The 16,202-nt window shown below is 56.5% G+C and overlaps 1 protein-coding gene across 5 annotated transcripts in view; it reads left to right on the top strand.

Annotated features, from left to right (window-relative positions):
• TSPAN18 (tetraspanin 18) overlaps positions 1–16,202 on the top strand; it is a 172,487-nt gene that overhangs the window by 132,894 nt on the left and 23,391 nt on the right. For all 5 annotated transcript variants that reach the window (XM_077767448.1, XM_077767453.1, XM_077767450.1 and 2 more), the window contains one exon: positions 16,110–16,191. The gene's annotated coding sequence lies outside the window, so the exon portion shown is untranslated. The remainder of the gene's footprint in view (positions 1–16,109; positions 16,192–16,202) is intronic.

Raw genomic sequence — 16,202 nt, 5'->3', positions numbered from 1 at the left:
GCCTGAACAGCAGCAGGGAACCTACATGGTGTGGACTGCTCTGTCTGCTCCTTGACCTCCAGACCCAAAGCTCAGCTTAGGGTCCCTTTCTGAGGTGCATCCATGCCCTCCTCGGGCTTCTGACTCTATTCCCCCAGCTCCCCACAGAGTGAGTTTTCCCCACGAGGGCGCCCCCTCCCACCCCACCTCTGTAAGACTGCCTCCTGGGAGTCTGGACATCCAGGGGGACCCCTGGGGGAATCCCTGTGCCTTGTGGGTGGTGGTGGCAGGGGCGGGGGCACCTGAGCCATCATCACCTCGGCTATGAAAACAGGGGGGGATGTTCCATTTCCTTCGTGGCCCCTGTGAAGTCTGTGAACAGTAATTATGAAGTTATGGGGAATTCCCAGGCCTCCTAATTAGTGTTAATAGGGGCTGGGTGAGCCTTTCCTGGGAAAGTAGATGTCTTTGTTTGCACTCTCAGAATGAGACCCCTGGGCTCTGCCTTCAGGTGTGGCGGAGCCGTGTTCCCTTCTCCCCCCACTCCCCACCTGCCCGCCCCCTGCATGGTCCTGCACCCCTGCACCATCCTGTACCCTGCACACAGTTGCACACACCCGCTGGCCATCATGATCACTGTGCACACACACACATGCATACTCACACACATGCGCACGCGTGCACACACACACATATAAACGCACGTGCACACACAGCAGCACAGCAAGCTTCAAGCTTTTGGATGCAGGATTAAGACGTCATTTTGCAAGGCGGGCACCTTGTGCCAGCCACTCCCCCGCCCTCTTTGGCAATGCCCTTAGGGGCTCCCCTCCCCCACGCCCTGCTCTGACCCCAGAGACCCCAGTGCACCGGCCTCCCCAAATTAGACTGTATTAACCAACCATTATGTGTCCCAGTGAGTGAGGCAAGTGAACCTGGCCGGCTGAGCAGGCTGATGACACGCTCCCCTTCCCACCAACAGGCAGAGGCATGTTTCCCCTGGAGGAGAGAGCCCCGCCGGGCCCGCTCTGTCTCTGTTGGAATAATGAGATCCTGCGTCTCTGTGCAGGCCTGTGGAAGGCTCCCTCTCGGCTGCCTGGGTCTGTGGCCACCCCGGAGGAGGTGTCCTTTGGGCCAAGCAGCAGGGAGGGAACGGATGAGGGCATGAAGCTGCCATTTACCGGGTGGTACTGGCAGTCGAGCTTGTGCTGGGGTCTTCTGCTTTGGATAACGCTCTTTCGACTGGGTTGTGGGTACCCGCGGGGCCTGGGCACTCGTCCCCGAGTCAGGGGTACCCAGACTCTCAGGATCAGCCCCGTGCATACTAACAGAACACCAACACTCCTCAAATATTTGGAGAACGATGCCTTGTTTTTGTATGAAAACAACGTGGGAGTATTTTGAAGTAAAATGCCATATGTAGACGTGATATGACGTATGATGTATACATCACGAGCCTGTGAGGTAAACAGGAGATTTCCAGATGTGTGTGGATCGGAAGATTTCTTCGGTAGCTGCTATAGGAGGGGAGAAGCAGGAGTTGGCGAGGTTCTAAGCTGTAGCAGAATGCCTTGTGATGCTGGACAAGCCCCTACACCACTCTGGTGCTCTTATCTCTCAATGATAATAACACATCCCCAGGGCAATCTGGCCAGTTTTGGGGAGGGGACTATACTTAGAAAGGCCCCGCACTTGGCTTAATGCTCTGCTGCTACCATCTTGAAGTTTTTGTGTTTTTTTTTTTAATTTTTGAGAAAGAGAGAGCGAGGGAGGGGCAAAGAGAAAGGGAGACAAAGGATCCGAAGCAGGGTCTGCGCTTGAGAGTACAGAGCCCAGTGTGGGGCTTGAACTCATGAACCTGAAGATCATGACCTGAACCGAAATCAGGAGTCAGATGCTTAACCAACGGAGCCGCCCAGGTGCCCAGCCATCTTGAAATTCTTAACTTTGGAAGAAGAGACCCCTCATTTTTACTGGGTCCCACAAATTATAGCTGCTCCTGCATCTTCTGATAGATTCTAGCAAGGGTTAAATCAGAAAGTTATGAAAGAGGCCCACACAGAAACTCGTTCTCTCTCTCCTTTCCTTCCTTCTCCAAATATCCTCTGAGCATTCGCTCTGTGGCAGGTGCTATACCGGACTTTGAGATTCAACAATGAACCAGGCAGAACAAAGTCACTGCCCTCCTGCATTCAGAAGAGGGGGAGAAAAGATAAACAACAGGAGGAAAACATTGTTGGAGATAAGCGTCAACAACAAAGGGTCAGCCAGTGACTAGGGGGAGACCCTATTTTAGGCTGGTGGGGAGAGGGGGTGGGGGTGGTCAGGGACGGCCCCTCTGAGGAATCTGATCAGTGACCTGAATGAAGTGAGGGATGATGCCATGTGGAAAAGAGAGTCCAGGCAGAAGGACCAGCAAGTGCAAAGGCCCTGAGGTAGGAATGTGCTTGCCAGGTGGAAGAGACCAGTATGGCTGTAGTGGGGGGGAGAAGGAGGGTGATTGGAGATAAGCTCAGTGATGGGGGAGGGGGCTTATAAACTGTTGTGAGAATGTTGATGGGAGTAGAGCTCTTGACTCTGGGTCAAGTTGTCTCTGGGCAGGGGATGAGTGGGAGCCTCAGGGCCAGACCCTCCACTGTGGGTAAGGGATGGCTCCTCACCTAGCTCTCTGTCTCCTCTGACCCGACAACCGCTCTGACTGCCTACCCCTCCACCATGGCCCAGTGAGCAGAGCCTCACTGAAGGGGAGGAGCTGGGAAAAAGATGGCGGTAGAGGGAGAAGCAGCCCCCCATTCCTGGGGATGAACCTGAACCCCGCCCCTGCCGGGGAGGGCCAGTCCCCTCTGTAACCGCACAAACAGGACAGTGCAACCTGGGAAGAAAGGATCTCTGAGCATCACTGGTGAAATTGGGCCAAGGATCCCCAAATCCATAATCCGGAGAGAAACATGACCTTAAAATGGCGTGAGGTCATTGCAAAGTAGCAGAGAGAAGGGTGGGGGAAAACCGAACCAGGCTGGGGCTTTCCGGTTCACACAGGCCCGCTGTGATCCTGTACGGCTCTCTCACTGTTCAAGGGTTTCATCCTAGTTTCCAGGTCTGGGAACCAAGGTACCAATTACCTCAAAAGGTTATGGAAGGCTTCACCGAGATACGTGTGCAAATGCAGACACACCCAGCCGCCCGGAGCCCAGCAAGGCGGGCGGACCTCCCCGGGTCCCCACCGTATGCGGGACCTGGTTCTGCGTGCACCCAAATTGCATCACCCCGATTACCAATTACCCGGGAGGCGCTGGGGCCCCAAAGCACACAAGGAGGAGGTGGTTTAGTCTCACCGCCCCCTTGCCCCTGGTCTCTCACGTAATGGGGTCCAGATTCTTTCTGGGGTTTATCTCTTACTGAAACAGCTACTGTAGAAAGTCCCATATGATGCCTCCACCTCAGACCATTTCCCATGGAATCTCTTCTCCAACAGCATTTGCTACTCAGAATTACACCCAGGAAGGAGGCACCTGGTTGGGGGTGGGGAGGGGTAGTGGCCTTTCCCCCCGCACACGTGATGGCTACAGCACAGCCCCACTGCAGGGTCCCCCTGGACATGACCCAGCTCCACACACATGGTCAGAGGCTGGCGGCTCAGACTTGAAGTGACTTGCCCAAGGTCACGCTGGAGCCTAGGACAGCCTCTTTCCAAAGCCTGCTCTGTACGGAACCCCTCCCCATCCCCATGTGGTCTGTGCCCCATGAACTTGCTGACTCTTCCTTTCTTAATTACCGGGCAGCCAGGGGGAAATGAAACACCTGCCAAGTTCTTCCTTTTCCCAGCAAGGAGGCGCCCCAGGCCCCCCTCCTCCCAGCAGGGCCGGGGCAGACCTGAGGTTGCCTTGGGCAGGCCAGCTTTGTAGAACGGCTCACACATGCAGAGCCTCTAAATTAACTGCGCCCGCCGCCTGCTGGGGGTCACAGTTCCAGGGCAGGACTAAGGGATTTATGTCTGGGCCCCCAGCAAGGTGCGCCTTCAGAGAAGTGTTTCAGCTGACGTAAGCAGGTAGCCTTCCGCCTCCCCAGGAAATGGTCAATGTGTGTGCAGTGTGTGTGTGTGTGTGTGTGTGTGTGTGTGTGCACATGCGCACACGCAAATCACTTTGAGACAGGAGAGAGAGCAGACGGTGGCAGAGACAAGACCCTAAAACGGAGAGGCAGAGGCTGGCCATAAAGTTAGAACCCAGATCACTGGACCAAGGACAATAGCTTTTATCCTTACATCTCAGGACTTGCAAAAAAGGTGCCAATTTGCCTTTGATTTGAGCCTGGCCCGAAGCCCCTTCCCATAGTCCTTTTCTCAGCCAGTACTGTCATCCCAGCAGCCTCACAGGGGACAGACCCATGGGCAGCTGGCACCTCCGCTGTCTGTGCCGCAGGGCAGCTCCATTGTGCCTGAGTGGGTGCGTGGCCCTCACTGCCAAGCTCAGGTACACTGCACGCACCCTGTGGTCCAGTGTCCATCAGGGGGGCACCCACCTTCCTTTGCTCCCAGAGCTCTTATTTCATCGAGCCTTCTGAAGGCCTGGCTTCTTTATTCCGTTGGCATTTGTTGGCTCTGGAGGCTACAGACTGAGCTGTGTTTATGTGTTTAAACGGTGGGGTCTGCTTGTCAAATATTCAGACCACCGTTTCCATTCCTAAAAGGACAATGCCTGAATCCTTTGCACCCAGAAATGGAGCCGAGGACACCTCGATGTTTGCTCAGTGTTGGCACTGGGAGCCGTGAACCTGGCTCAGGGCCCAGGGTGGATGAGCGAAAGGTGGGGCTTCCAAACAGATGATGGTACCGCTCCGGCTTCTGGAGAGCCTTCCCGTGTCTCAGGCAGAGTGGTCCCCTCCACGTTCACGTGACTGCGAGATGACAAGGTACACACAGGCTCCGAAAAGCCAAAGCCACACGGGCAGCGAGTGGGAGAGATGATTCCTCTTGCCACTATGATGCGTTTGGCCACTCCCCATGCTGCCTCCCCAGAGCAGCCCACAGAGGACGGGTAACTTGCTCAAGATCGTGCTGTTGGCTGGTGGCAAAGCAAAGCCTGGTTCCCAAGCCCGCCCCCCTCATTCCCTCTTTTCTAGCGTGTCTCCTAAATCTGGAGAATTCCGTGGTTGGCCCCACCAGCTCTGAGACCTCGTAGACACCCTCTGAGCCCAGATGCTGGAACTAAATGCTTGGGTTCTAAATGCCAGCCTCACCGCTGTGCAGCTCTGGGCAAGTCACTGCACAGCTCCGTGCCTCAAGTTTCCCCATCTGTAAAATGGGCATGCTAACTGTGCCCGCTTCATAGATTATTGCCAAAATTAAATGAGTCAATAGACGTGAAGTGCTTAGAGCCATGCTTGGTGCAGAGTAAGCACTCTGTAAACGCTGTGTCTTTTCATTGCCGTCATCACCGACTTCCTCCCTTCCCCAGGGATGCGGAGGCTGCGACTGGCTCAGATTCGGCCGCCCAGTCCACCAGCCTCCCTGCCCCTTCTAATTGCCGTTGGGCCTTATCAAAACAGGGAAGATGCCTTTCCAGGCCCAAGAGGCTAACCAGAGGGCTCATTGTTGGCTTATAATACGAATGGTCACCTGTCATTTGTTAGAGCCACTGAAGACCTGCAGCAGGCAGGCCCACCAGGGCTGGTAAGACGCACCGTCTCCATGTGTCAGGCTCAGCAGCAGCTGTGGCCCAGGCCGAAGGCTCAGCTCTCCTGGCCCTCCCGCGGCTCTGCTCCCAAGAGCCCTTGACAAAGGATGCAGTGCAGAGGTCCTCTTCCTGGATTCAGATAGGGCAGTAGCCTAGGGGCCCTGGAGTCAGAGGGTGCCCAGCTCTAGCTCCTTCAGCGCCTCCTGCTGGAAAGCTCCCCCCTCCCCCAGTGCCTTACAGACCCTTGCAGGCCCCCCTTGGAATTCTTGGGGGGGCAGTTGCCAGAGGCACAGCAGAGCCCTGCCTGCTGGGGTTAAGTTAGCCTCCTTCCCAGCCAGGCTTTGCTAATTGCTGGGGGCACTACCCAGGACCCACAGGGGGATCCTCAGACCCTCTGATAACCCCAGGGAGGTGCACAGTGAAGCTGCCGGGGCTCAGAGAGGTGCTGGGGATTGGCAGGGGCTGCACAGCTGAAACGCAGGGCTAGAGCCCAGATCCCTGGGACCTGGCCCCGTTTGCTCTCCCATTCTCTGCCTCCTTGCACAATGGCGGGGGACCACATCCACTTCTGATCTGCAGCTTTAGCCTAAGGCAAGTCCCTAAATATTCCTTAAGGGCGGAGCTCCTCAAACCACGGATGGGTGAGCCAAATCCTGCCTGGTCTTTTTTTGTAAATAAACTTGTCTTGGCCCCCAGCCATGTCCATTCCTTTCTGTGCTATCTGCGGCTGCTTTCTTGAACAAAGCAGGGCGGAATCGTTGTGACAGAAACAATATGCCTTCAAAGCCTAAAATATTTACTACCTGGCCCTTTAAGGAGAAAGTAGCCACCCCACCCCCACCCCCAGCGAGCACCTGGCCACCTGGCGGGTCCTTTCCTTGGCTCCTCCCATCCTGCCCTGCACCCGCTCCTGCTCCTGGGAAGAGCGAGGTGTGGATTGCGGTCCCATTGGGCAGACGGAGAAACCAGGACCCGACGTTTTATTTTTTTATTACTATCTTCGTGCTGTCAGAAGGAAGCAGTCACTCTGTCCTGGCGCTCTCTAAGACTGAATGCTCACTCATCCCCAGGCTCCGGGGTAGGGTTGCTAGCATCGTTTCTGGCCTGGAAATGATGTTTGGTGGAACTGGTGACCAGGCTCGAGTCTGTCTTCATTCCCCTTTGTCTGAGCCCCCAACCCCAATCTTCCCTGGCCAGCACCTTCCTTTAGGGCTCCTAGGAGCCCTTGGGATGATTTGTTATGGGGAGGAAAGAAAACAGGGCTCTCTGACTCCTGCCCGTCTGCTCAGGCCCCGCCCCAGAGAGTTTCCTTTGATTCATTTCCTCACAGGCTTTTCTCAGCCAGGCAGGAGCTCTGTCAGGGTCTCAGCTCTGTATTTCTGCTGTTTGCCCTCCAAAACTTGAGCGGCAAATACCTGTGGTCATTCCTCTTATGGGAAGGGGTTGTGGCCTCTTTAATTCGGGCCAGGTGACCGGAATCAATCGCAGTTGCCCTGGGAACACCCAGTGCCTCTAATATTTATTGCCAAGCAAATGGAACTGGGGCAGTGACCCCCATAGACGGGAGGTTGGTGGGGAGGAGGCAGGGGTGGTTTCTGCTCCAGCAGCAGTTCCTGGGCCCTGAGCAGGAGAGCGGGGGAGGTCAGGGATCCCACCCTGGCGAGTGAGGAGGGGTAAGCCTCACCATCTGCCCGGGCATAGGAAACCTGCCAAAGCTTTGGGGTACCCCGCTTTGAGGGACCAGGCAGCATGTGGACAGCATGGAAGTGAGCCGGGGCCAGTGAAGCCCCCTCACGGAACACAGGCCGAGCTTATTCCGAGCGGAGAGGAGCCCAGTGAAATTGATGGGACATTGATAAGGACCTGGTCTCACCGAGACAGTGGTGAAATCAGCAGCCAAACAGAAGGCACAACACCTGGGGTAGAAGCCCACCTTAAACAGTAGCTGGGTCATTTCAAGCAAGCTCCTGAACTCCTCCGGGCCCTACTCCCCATAAATTAAAAGCATCTCTGCCCTGCCCGCCTTGCCGGATGGTTGCGAGGATGAAGCAAGAGTGTAAAATTAAAAGGGCTTTGGGAACTGTAAAGCAGGGTATTCATGGAAAGAGTTGTGTTATGATTAATGTAAAGCAGGGTGGAATTTGCCGAGATACCAGGAGGAACTTCCCTACTTGAGGAGACATCAGAACGAAGTGGCGGGATTTAACCTCCTTACTGAAGACCTTTAAGAATAAGATCAGAGGGCCGCCTGGGTGGCTCAGTTGGTTAAGCATCCGACTTCGTCTCAGGTCATGATCTCAGGGCTCGTGGGTTCGAGCCCCACGACGGGCTCTGTGCTAACAGCTAGCTCAGAGCCTGGAGCCTGTTTCAGATTCTGTGTCTCCCTCTCTCTGCTCTGACCCTCCCCTGCTCACACTGTCTCTGTCTCTCTCTCAAAAATAAATAAAACATTTTAAAAAATTAAAAAAAAAAAAAAAAAGAATAAGATCAGATTGGAACCCAGATAGCTCAGTCAGAAGAATAAGATCAGACTGGTTTGTCCCTTTCAAATATTCTTGATGTTGGCAGAGGTGTGGGCTGGATGACTTTGGACGTCTTTTTCACGACACTATGGTTAATTCAATCAGGCAGGAAAGTGACCAGAGGCCATATCTGTGAGTATGTGTATGTGTGTGCACATGCATGTGTACATGTTTGTGTGACTGTATCTGTGTGTCTGTCTGTATATGTTAGTACATTTGTCTATGCACATGTATCTGTGTGTGAGTGTATGCCTGCGTGGCTGTGTCTGCACTGCCGCCTGTGTGGGTTTGTGTGCCTGCATCTGTGTGTCGAACAAGTCAGTGGAGGCAAACCTCAAGTTGACTCATCTTTATTGCTGAGTTGTTGGGAGAATTTCCTCTTGCCATCCCAGCCAGCTTTGGAGGATGTAGACAAAGCACCAGAATGAAAAAGGATCTTAAGTTTGAGTTTAATGAACTAATTCGTTGTTTTTGCCACACACCCTTCTAAATGTGGGGTAAGGAGAGCTGGATGGAGAGCACCAGCTCCGGAGCGGACTGTGGAGGCCTGGCTCCGGGCTCCTCTGCTTCCCTGTGATCCCGGTGTCTTCCTTCCCCTCTTGGGGCCTCAGTTTCCACATCTGTAAAATGGGGGCAACAGTGCCTACCTCCCAGTGTCGTTGGAAGGGTTAAGTGAGTTAGAACCTGTGAAGCCCTCAGCACAGTGCCTGGCCCATGGAGTGGACGTCATACGTGCCAGCTGTTACTGTTTCTGGCCTGGCTCCTGATGGATGTAGCAGAAAAAAAAGCCCTGGCTTTGGAGCCCCCTGCCTTGGGTTCCAGTCTGCCACTTAAGGGCTGTGTGGCCTTGGGACATTCACCACATCTCTCTGAGCCCAGCTTTCTCAGCTGTATTGGGAATAATAATTGGCTGCCCCCCTAGGATTCTGAGTGAGGCCCAAAGGAGGGAAGGCAAGGACTTGACACAGTGTCAAACCGCATAGTACACACTGTTTTAAAAAGTAAGTTTCTCTTGTCCACCTGCAAAAGAGAACCCCACCCCGGCACCTCCCCCCATCACCCCAGCAGTGGAATTCTGGGTCTCACCCACTGCTTGGGTCCCAGCCACAATCCACCCTGTCCTGTCGGACCTTAAACACAGCAACAGAGCCAGGAGCCCTCAGCGCCCTTCCCCACGTGGGAGGAGGCATGGGGGGAGGCAGTGGGGAGGCGTGGGGGGCTTCTCTGGCAGGAGTTGCCAGGGTTCCCCCACTCCTTCACCCCAGCTCAGACCTGTGCCCTTTCCCGCCTGGTTCCCAGGCCCCCTTAATACCCGAGAAGCCATTAAATATTTAAATCCAGCAGCAGCCAGGTTGCCCCAGCAACAGCCCTGCATATTTCGGGATGGATTACCAAGTCTTTCAAAGGGTCTCTAGCAGCTCTGGGCCCTGAGGGGGGATGAAATGTGGAAAGGGAGGGGGGAGGGGGGCTCACGCTCCCCACGAGGCTTAGAAATGCAGTTGGCCTTGGGAAACAGACTAAGGATACCAGGGTTAGAGAGAAGACGGGCTATGCAGAGTGTTCTGGACTTGAACCCAGGACTCTGGCCTGCCGGCTCCTTCTCTTTGCCACGTGCTCTGCCTTGTGTCGCCAGCCAGCAGGTGCCCTAGCGCTCAGCGGCGTGCCTCCTGGGGTCTGAGGCCAGCTCTGCCCCGCGCCAGCTGGGCCACTCTGGGCAGCTCACTCACCTTGTCTGAGCCGTGCTGCAGTTTGGGAATAGCTCCCCAACATCGTAGATGATGTTGGAACAGCGCTCAGCATGGTCCCTGGCGCGTGTGAAGCGGGAGCAGTTATGATACCAATAATATTCCATCCAGCATCCTCTGTGTCCCCTGAAGGGGCTCACAGGAAGTGGGAGACACAGCCCTGGCCACCAAGGCCTTATGTCTGGGGGGAAAGGTCCAACAACAATGGCACGTTCATACGACACCCGCGGTGTTCCCCGTCACTGTCCCCGCCAGTCAGGGAGCCCGCGTCCTATGGCCCCTGACGTCGCCACACTCACCCCTCCCACAGGCTTTCCCCGAGTGGGGTTTTGAGGCCACCCCCAGCACATGCCAAGGCGGCCCCCAGTGTGTGGCACGGGGCACCCCGGCTGGCGGTCTGGACATCGTCATCCAGCCCTGACTGTGCTGTGTGCCCTTGGGGGGGACCCCTTGCCCCGGACGCGAGTGTCCTTGGCTATCGGTTGGGCATGACCTCCTTTCTGGCGCAGCCTCCCTCTCCTGATGGCCCAGGTGAGCTAGAGAACCCTGAGGATGGTGGGCGCCTGGGTGGCTCAGTCCGTTCAGCGTCCGACTCATGATTTCAGCTCAGGTCGAGCTCAAGTTTTGTGAGTTCAAGCTCCACGTTGGGCTCTGCGCTGGTGGTGCGGGGTCTGCTTGGGATTCTCGCTCTCTCTGCCCCTCCCCCACACATACTCTTTTTCTTTCTCTCTCAAAATAAATAACTAAACTCTTGTTTGCTCCCCACTGGAAAGCTGGCTTTCTTTCTCATCCCCTTGGTACCCACACCATCACCTGGAACCCGGGTGTCCCTGTCACCACCCGGAAGGGTTTCCCCTGGGACCCAGGAGCCCCGTCGTTTGCTCCATATGTCTTACCTGCCCCTCTCCTCCTCACACACCTGCCTTTCCCCAGATCGCTGGGTCACTGCCCGTGGCTGGCAGTCAGGGAAGCTTTCCCAGGGGCTCAGGGAGGCCTGCTTTGGGAGGAGGGCGGTGTCCCCACTCTGCCTCGCCCACCCCCTCCCAGCCCCGGACTCTGGTGTCCTGAGGCCAAATCCTGTGCCCGATGCAGGGTGACCACTCCTCTCTGTTCAAGCCTAAGTTCAAATTCGTTGCCTTGCCTTCAGCGCCTTGATGGCAGCAAATGAAAGTCTATGCCAGAGGGTACAGACCTTTGTCCCTGGAGGCCTTTGCGAAGAGGCGGTGTCAGGGCTAAGGTGCAAGGATGGGGCCACGGGGCTGTGTCTGGGGTGAGCACCTGCAGCCCAGCCCAGGCATGGAGGGAATGGAATACAGCTTGGGCAGAAGGACCAGGAATCCTGCTTTGTCCTAACAATTCCTCCTGTCCTCCTGTGTGACTTTGGGCCAGTGATTTCATCTCTCTGAGCCTCCGTTTCCTCATTTGTAGAGCAGGAGAGCCCATCTCCTGGGTGGTTGGAAGGAATCAGTGAGGTAGCGTGTGCCTCGTCCTTTCCGAAGCCAAAATAAATGAACATGTCAGTCTTAGGAGGCTGCCTTGCCTGGGGGAAGAGCAAGGGGCTTAAAAAATTGGGAGCTCCTGGGGCGCCTGGGTGGCTTAGTCGGTTAAGCGTCTGACTTTCCCTTAGGTCATGATCTCACGGTTCGTGGGTTCGAGCCCCGCGTCGGGCTCTGTGCTGACTGCCAGCTCAGAGCCTGGAGCCTGTTTCAGAGTCTGTGTCTCCCTCTCTCTCTGACCCTCCCCTGCTCACGCTGTCTCTCTCTCTCCTAGAAATAAATAAAAATATTTAAAAAAAAATTGGGAGCTCCTGCCTCCAGCCGTGCTGTGTGACTTTGGGCAAGACCCTGCCCCTCTCTGGGCTTCAGCATCCAATGCCAGAAGAGGGGTTGGAGGTAGCCCTCACTGAGGCACTTCCTTCTTTGAAGAGTCTCTGATGGATACAGCCCCGTGGGGAGGAGGGGGTGGGCTGGGACAGAGGAAAGGGGTGTGGCAAGGACCAGGCACGCAGACCAGACCTGGTTCAGCTCACACCCTGGAGATGGGGGCCTTCGCAGAGGCCGCTGAGCAGACGCTCCGTCCCCTCGACATTTACTGATCCAGTGAGCCTGGGGGGCAGGGAGGGCTGGTATTTAGAATCTTACAGCATCCGTGGCAGCCTCTGCCTGGTTAACCTTCACGGCGCCGCCCCCAGGAGCCTGATTAGATTTTATCCCCCGCTCAGCTGTGTCCATGTCCCCACGTCCGTGCCATCACCAGGCACGCCAGGATTTCGGGCCAATTGCTTGTTTAGGAGACCGTCTGTCTTGGGAGGCAGACCAGCAGGCCCAGCTAGTGAGCAAATAATCCACACCCCCCACCCCCCGGCTTTGAACCCGATGGCAAGAATCATTTTTCTTCTGACGAGCCTCTGCCCCACGTCCCGATGAAGGAAAACAAACATGGGTGTCAGAGTCGAGCAAATGTGGGACCTTTGTAGCCCCTGGAGCTTTAGTTTCCCTGTCTGTGAAAAGGAATGAGCGTAGGGTTGTCTGCTCAGCAGGGGTGCATGTGGGTCGGGTGAGATCGCTCTAGGAGAGTGCCCTTGACTCAGTGCATCCTCACTGCCCTGCGCTCCCACCCAGAGCGCTTGGTTGGTACGCTGTGAACGCTCCTCTCCAAGTGCGGCATTACTGATTGGCACTAGGTCTGAGTGAGTCCTTGAGGGAGGAAAGCCGCTGGTGTCTGCACCTTGGACCCGGCCCAGGGCTGGCACCGGCGGGGGCCTGACCCGCAGGAGGGAAGGGACTGGATGTACAGCCACCAGAGTGCTTCAGCTCCATCATTCCCCCGCCCCCCACCCCCGATGCTGCAGTGACTCTGAGAGCCCCCGTCTTCCAGGTGGGAGCCAGGGACCCCCAGGAGGTGAGCCCCAGCAGAGCCCTGCTGCTCGGAAGCCAGACTCCTGGGGGACCCTGAGGCTCTGCCCTGGACCACAGCGCCCTCGCCTGGCCAGGGCGCGTGCAGGACCTTTCTGGGCTCCACGCCAGCCCAGACCTGCATTTGCTTCCTCCCCTGGGGCTTCACTCCTGTCCACCTGCCTCCTTCTCTCTCTCCGGAAAGTACGCCCGGAGGCCGAGGGCAGCGAAAGTAAAGGGAGTGATTTATGAACTGAGCCGTTCTTCTTAATCGGAGAACCCCTCCTGGGCCTGCTCGGTGCAGATGGAATTGAGCCGCCATCTGGGGCGGTGGGAGGGGCAGGGTTAATGAAGCTGTCTGGCCCAGGCAGGGGCCCACATGGGAGAGCCCCCCGGCGCTGCGTGACCTCACCCGTGTCTGCCCTTCTCTGGGCCTCAGGGCTCCCATCTGTCAAGAGATGGCGGGCTTGGGTCATCCCCCAGAACCTTCCAGCTGGCACAGGGGAGGGGCTCTGCCTGCTTGCCCGATTCAGCACAGAGCAGCCCTGGGTTGGAAGTTTCCGAGCAAAAGGCACTGCATTTCCTCTTTCCAGCGTTCTCTCCGCGGGCTGGTGTCTTGTCAGGCGCTCTGATTTGGAGTCCGGCTTGGCCGTGAATCATGACCGTGTTTCACTAGCCATGTGAATAAACTCAGGCCAGTTATGTATATTCTCTAAGTCTCAGCTTCCTCGTATATAAGATGGGATAATGACGGTACCTATCAGGGTGCTTGGGTGGCTCACTGTTCGAGAGACAGAGAGTGCTGACAGCATGGAGTCTGCTTGGGACTCTCTCTCCCTCTTTATTTCTGCCCCTCCACCATACGCTCTCTCTCTCTCTATCTCTCTGAAAAAAAAAGAAAAAGATAAAAGAAAAATAGAATAATGGTACCTACTACTACATAAAGTATACATAAGAGAAGGCAGGAAAAGTGCTGAGCAGAGCCCGCTATGTGGTTAACACTCATTACTATGAGCCATTGTTAGGCTCGGTTATCACAAAATTGTAGCAGTTATTCTGAACTCGAGGCCACTCAGGGGAAAGAGGTTTATATCCATCCTGACCAAGCCATATGCCCAGGGTTCTCCCCCGTGCCCGCCTCCTCTGACAACTGGTGGGTGTGGTTTGGGCATCCATTTATTTCCAATATGTGACATGGCGATAATGACAGCTCCCAGGGGGAGGAGCGCTGTGCAGGCTTCCGAGGCAGGTTTCCATATCGTATCAGTTCATTTCATGTGCGTCATATCATGAATTCTTATAACCACCTTTGGCCTCAGGATCGAGGACCACGGTTTTCAGAGAACCTGGCATCTCGGCGAGGGGGGTGACTTTCTGAAGGTCTCAAGGGAGCGAGCCGAGGCAGGGGCCATCCCGGCTGTGATGGGGGGGCATGTGGAAGGCATCGCCTCGGCTGCCCTCTGCCGGCTGCCCTGTCATGCAGATCGTGGCTGTGTCAGAAAACAGGAGCCAGGCCAGGGGCTGGGGGAGCAAGAAAGACTAAGAGAGACGGGAGGTTTGTCCAGAGCAGTCGGAACTCGAAAGAGGGGTGAGCCCAGGGGCTGGCATACGATGGGTGGGGAGTTCAGTGCCGGCTCCTTGTCGCTGGACGGGCCTCCTGTGTCTCCTGGGTGTCTCACCCCAGCCCCAAAGTTTCGAGGAAGATGAGCCACGTCACGCACAGGACAGCTGCCAGGCGGAGATGCCGGACGGGAGTGGTGATGTTGGGGGACCAGGGCCGGGCTGGGACAGGGGAGAACTGACTCCTCCCTGGGTCCCCGAGCCCTGATCTAGAATTGGGGCTCCCCTCCCCAGGACCGCAGACACCCTAGCTCTAGGAAGGAGCCTGCGTGGGCTTTATCTTGCCCAGTGAGCCATCTCTTGCCCAAGTTCCAGCCCAGAGCTTCCTGGATCTTGCCTGGACCTGGGGGCTTCTCTCTGCGCCCCCACCCCCACCCCGCCCCCTGTGTCCACCCTGCTGGTAGTGTCCTGCCGCTAGGGGCCAGAGTACACAGAACCTTCCCTCACCACTGCGGGCCGATTTCAGGGGATTTATCACTGTTTAGGCCAAATCAGGGTACCAGCTCCCGGGAGGGAGGCCCTTTTTCTTGCCTTTCCTTCTGCCCAGCCTCACCTCAGCCCTTCCTCAAGACCTGCTCACCCAGCCACCCCTTCCCCCGTGAAACCTCCCTCCTTTCCCCAGCAGAGTTTCGCCAACAGACAGTTAGCTCACCGTCCCACGGTCCCCAGCCCCATCGTCGTCCCTTTCTCCGGCTCCTCCATCTTCACCGCCCAACCCGGGGTGGGGGGAGGGGGGAGCTTACTGGCATCTCCGTTCCCTAACGCCATCGGATGAGGATGGTGTGCTTACTTCCATTTCCTAACACGGTGCCCAGCATGCAGTAGGCGCCAATCTGTGTCTCTGGAGCAGATGGATGGATGGATGGATGGATGGATGGATGGATGGATGGAGAGGAATCTCTCAGCCAGCACCCCATATCCACAGGACGGAGTCTGAACTGGCCCCCAAGACCCCCCGAATCTCCCCCTCCGTCCCCGTGAGAACACCCGCCGTGGCCCGAGCTTGCCGGTCTCATGCTTGTGCGCCCTTCTTGAGCAGGCCCCGGCCGTGCCCGTCCCCCCGGGACAGAGCACGAGCCTCCATCTGGCCCATTTGACTACTGAACCCAACCCCCCACGTCCACACCGGGGACCTGGCTGTCTAAAGGAGCTTCCTGGCAAATCCTTCAGTGAGGCTAAGGAACCCTCTCCAGCCTCAGATGTCTCTCTCTAGAGTCTGGCTTTCTGGAGAGGGGGTGTGAACGGAGCTGGCACTCTGCCTGCTGGGGCGTCCCTGCAGGGGTGCCAGTGGCAGCTCTGTGGCATCCAGGTGTGTGGGCCGCCGCACCCGCCGCCTCCCCTCGGTTCATCAGCTGCATGAAGTGTGTCCGCATAGACGAAGCCCATGCTGTCTGAAAGGCTGAAAACTGAAAGGCTCTTAGAAATACGGTTCCCCACACAGCTCTTGGGAGGACCCAGGAGCTGCCAATGGGGCAGAGGGTGGGCCCCCCGGGCGGCCCCCCCACCTCCAGCTGGAAGGGCCCAGATGCCGAGAGCTTTTCATGAGCACTAATGGGCCCGGATCCGCGAGCTGCTTGCCCTGTGTGCGTCCTTGGGGTAGGTTTTCATAAACAGCTTCTTGAATGCGCTGCTGCTTATTCACTTCCTCTGGTAACTGGATATTTTCTCTTCCAGGAGAAGCTGGGCCACTAAAAGAAAACACAAGAGCCCCTCTGACCAGAGACTCTGTCCTGCTGACGCCTTCAGACCTGCCCAGGTGACAAGTCA

Source organism: Crocuta crocuta, unplaced genomic scaffold (assembly GCF_008692635.1).
Source record: "Crocuta crocuta isolate KB4526 unplaced genomic scaffold, BGI_CrCroc_1.0 scaffold330, whole genome shotgun sequence".
Lineage (NCBI taxonomy): Eukaryota > Metazoa > Chordata > Mammalia > Carnivora > Hyaenidae > Crocuta > Crocuta crocuta.
This window is presented reverse-complemented; position numbering and strand designations above follow the sequence as displayed.